This window comes from Arachis ipaensis, chromosome B10 (genome assembly GCF_000816755.2).
Source record: "Arachis ipaensis cultivar K30076 chromosome B10, Araip1.1, whole genome shotgun sequence".
Taxonomy (NCBI): domain Eukaryota; kingdom Viridiplantae; phylum Streptophyta; class Magnoliopsida; order Fabales; family Fabaceae; genus Arachis; species Arachis ipaensis.
Genome location: NC_029794.2, coordinates 131,005,806 through 131,010,700, shown reverse-complemented (window position 1 = coordinate 131,010,700; position 4,895 = coordinate 131,005,806).

Genomic DNA, 4,895 nt, shown 5'->3' with positions numbered 1-4,895 from the left:
ATGATGTATGCAATTTTATGTAATATATAGTATTATTATTGTTGTTGTTGTTGTTGTTATAACTAAATACAAAGTGGGGCCCCTTTTAATTGAATTAAAAGTTTCTATTACTTTAATCACAACTCATTAGTGTGTGAATATGTGTGGCGTGATTGTGTAAAAGAAGAGAAAGGAAAGGGACTACTATCTGAAAAAAGAAAAAAAAAATGAATGAATGATGGGGGATTTTAATTAAATTAAAAAGTTTATGTTACTATTAAATTAAAACTAGAATATTATAAATGTAAAAGATAGATGAGTGAATGACACACAATTGGGTGTGTTAACATCACGAGGGGTTGCAACGGCATTAAAAAGATGTACCTGTTCCTTTGCCTAACTTCCACCAAACTCACTCAAACAGCACCAACAATGCAATGTGTATTGAAAAAGCTCAGAATTATTATTGATTTATCTGACACACACATTTTCCATACTCATTACTCAAAAACCAAAAATTGTGTCCTAAATTGGTTCAGAACTCACCAAAAGAGAATTTATTACATGTTATTGTAATAGATTCAAAGTAAAAATTCAGATGCAGTCAACTTCATGATGTAAAGTTGATAGTTTAAAATCGTTAGATAAAAATTTAGTTAAATCAGTACTATTAATTTCACATAAGTTTTCACCTAGATTCAATACGCATTTTAAATTTATTGATAACATTTTGTGCTTATTTTTCTTAGGATTTAGTGACACTTGCTAAGGTGTTAAATATAAAACGTTTTCTTATTGAAAATTGAAAATTTTAAGGCTTACAGCATTTTTGTACTGCATTTATTTTTTCAAAAATAATTAAATACTTATTTTAAATAATTTTAACAAGTAGTAGCAATAAGTGTTTTAAATTTTAATATTTTTTTTCAGACGCTATTATTTTAGAGTTTTAACATAATATTAGCTATTTTTTTTACTAATTCTATTCTTATTATAATCTCTTTCAACTTGTAGTAATAATTTTATAATTTACCGAAAAGGTCTTTTCTATTAAAATAATATAAATTTATTTTAGAGTTGTATATTTAAATAATCTCTTAATAATATACATACTATTTTATATTTTTTATTAAAAAAAGCTAATATTTATTGCTTTGTTTCACCAGAAAAGGACGTGGGACCAATATTACAATGCTTTGTTGTGTGTGATATTTCCAATGCAATTAAAACAACGTTTTCCAGTTTAATTTCCACTACTGCATTAATTATCCTATGTGCCTAATAATATCGGTTTCCCCTTTTAAATTGGAGTAGCAACCTACAATTTGATCTGGTCTTGTTTACGATCCTTATCAAGTTTTGCTACTTAAGGACAACACTGCTTGAGGTATTTACAAAGTGTTATTATCCTTTATTTAATTAATTACTACTATTTACTATAAAGACATCTACGCATGAATAAAATATTTATTGAAGATGTGGAACGATATATTACATACATAGGTAAATACGTCATGAAGCTATATATATAAAATCATAGTTGTCCAAATCGAATTGGTAATGGAACAGATTAAACTATTAAATTATCAAATTATTAATTTAACCATTAAATTACATATTCAATTGATTGATTTTTTTATAATTAAATAATTATATAAATTTTATTTTATTTTTTATTTTTATAAAAAAATATCTTTTTTTAGTNAAACATTTATATTAATAATAATTTCAACATGTATTTTTAGAATTGCATAATTACTTATCAAGAAAAAAAAAAGGGTATGGGATTCATGTGATTTAGACAGCATTAGAGTTTTTTATGTGCATGGCTCCATATTTTTCTCATGTGAGGAGAAATAGACTTTTGATGAATATAATTAAGGAATTTTATTGGGAGGTTACAGGTCAAAGACTCAAAGAAAAAGAGAGTAAATTCGTGTATGTCTTAGCACCAGGTTAAAAAGTCCACATAATTTAGGTGGTTATCAAAATTCCTGCGAATAATAAAATAAATAATTTATTGCCACGTATTAAAAAATAAATAAAACTAGCGAGGGATGAGATCATATGGCTGGTGATTTTAGAATTTAGATCCATCTTCCTTATTTAAGTTGGTTGGCCTGACTTGCCATCTTCTTGAACGGCGGCAGCCCCACAATTATTAAATATGCTCACTGCTCCCAATTTCGGATTTTTTATTTTAATATAGTGAATGAATAAAGTTTTACGTTAATGTTATAAAAAATAGAATTTTACAGTATTCTAAAAGTGCTATTCTGTGTAAACATAATACGCAGATCATATATTGTACTGACAATACATAGTCTGTGTATTGTAATTTAATATTAAAATAATACAATACGCAGTTTGTGTATTGTTTTTATAAATTAAAAAAAAATTGATCTGACAATTCGCACTCTGCAAATTCTATAGCCCTCAAAATTTTATAAAACACCATAATTTTTAATATTAAAAAATTACACTAATTACTATCCAATATCCAAAAAAATTAACCCCCAATTTCTATACTATATGTATTCAATATTGCTGTGTAATTATTTAATGTATATATGAATTATGTCATGTGAAAAGTAAATAGATATTGAGATATCCTTGAATGAGGTTATATTATTCTAATTGATGGTGTATTGGTGTGTGTTTATGTACGAATTTATTATCTATTATATTTAGTTTATCTATGTAAAAATCAAATTTTTATACTTAATAATAAAGTTGACGTAGTATGTAAGAATCGGAATTTTCATGCAAAATCGTTTTAATAAAAATAATAATTTTAAGTGTTCGAGATGAATTCAAAATTTAGAAGTTTTAATTTAAAAATATAAATATAAAATTTGATTTCAGTGAACTATTCTGAGTTGGAAAATATTTTTCTTTCGAAAAGCTTTTGTAAAAAAAAAATGTATATTGGCGCTTAAGCTGGCAGTACCGGCTTTAGTCTATCCAGTGCCGCATATCTTGAAAAATAATATTTTGAAGATTGATTTATTGTTTTGAAATGACAAAAATAATTTAGAATTTAAAACTGAGTACTAATCTCAAAGGTTTTGGCTCAAAGTGGGACAAACGGGCTAAAAACGCTAACGAGTTAGACTGGACCAAATATAAGCTCATTTAATGAGCTTTTCAGCTCATTTCTTCCCCCAAACGAGAGAGAGCCGCGGTTTTGAGATGAGAGGAGAAGAGGGGAGTGGTTACTATTCACCTCCACCTTCCGGGAGCCATAACTTTTGATTCAGAGCTTCGATTGACGAGCTGTTTACGGCCACGCGAAGTTCCCGACGAGCTCTTCCTTTCTATCTAAAGAAATCTGGTAAGATCTCACTTCTCCATCCCAAGTTTCCAGTTCTAGATTCTGCGCATTTTTATGTTTGGTTTTTGAATAGATTTTGTGGTTTTGGTTGTTTAGGTGATCTCTAATAACGGGTAATTGTTGGATTTTACCCCTACTCACGTTGGATAAGGTAAAGTTCCACTAAATCCTTGTGTTTAGTTGTTTTGTGTATCTTAGGTTTTGATTTGGTATATATATATATATGATGTTAGATTGAGTTTTGGGTGTTTGTTGGAGTTGGTTGAGGCTTTGGATCAAGCTTGGTGGCTTCGTTTGGTGTTTGGTGCGTTTGAGAATCGGCCAAGGTATGGTTTCGGTTTCCTTTATATAATATGTAATGTTTCTTGACACTTAGACTTGTGACCCATAGGATATGATTGAATTAAATTGGTTGTTAGAATTGTTGTACGATGATGTATGAGAATTTGATGATTTGGGTTGTTGATGAATTGAAATGTTGATGTTGATAGTATGGTATTGAGGATTGAGATTGAAATTGATTATGATGATTGTTGGAAATGGTGGAATGGAATTTGATTAATGTGTTGATTTGAAAAATGAATGTATTGTTATGTATTTGATAATGGAAATTGATGAATGTGGTTGGTAGAGGAATGATTATAGTGTTATATATTTGATATTTGAGGTTGAGGATATTAAAGGGTGAGTTATGAGGTAAATTGAAGTTGGTATGATTTTGGTCTAATTTTGGTTGAAATATTTTGAAAGTTGAGGTTTGGCAAAATTCTGTATAATCTATTTTCTGGTAGCAGTTTTGGACGCTTTTTGGGAACGATCTAACCATCACAATTGAATGGGATTAATTTTTCTTGAATCTTTGTGATGTGTAAAAAAATTCTGAAAATTTTGGTTAAAGTTTAATGGTTGGATTAGGAAATATAAATTTTTGAAGTTTGCTACTTTAAAACTGATTTTCTGCTGCTACATAATCAAACCAGCAACTTTCTAAGCCTAGATCTCCCAATCCTGATCATAATTTTGAGTGGGACTAAAAGGACATTGAGACTTGGACTATTTTCTTGTTTGTGTCAAAATTTTATATTATTATAAATTTTGTAGAAGGAGTTGTGCTCGTTTTAAAAATAGACCTCTTAGTTATTTTAACAACAAAACTAGTTTTTAAAAGTAAACTTGTAATCAGTAAAACTCTCTCCAGGAAAATGATTTTTCTATGAGACTTTGACTTATTTAAATCTCTATGAGTCTAGTTTATTTCTGGAAAATTTCATATTCATCAAATGAAAATACGATTTTTGGTGGATTTTCTAAGAACGGGGTAGCTTGCTGTCTTGGTGCAGAGATTTCAAACTTAAAATCGGTTTTTGCAAGTGAAATGGTTTTCCTTTCTATTTTATTCAACTAAACTATTTCAACTGGGTTCGAATCTATAGGATACTTTCGTTTTGAGTCTAGAGACGGAGAATTAGGCTTGTAAACTTCTGTGACACTTATTTAAGACTTTTGGCTCATTTTTTGGATATCAAAATGTAGAGAAGGTCCTAGGTGATTTTAACTTGGTAATTTGATAAAAAGTTAGCGA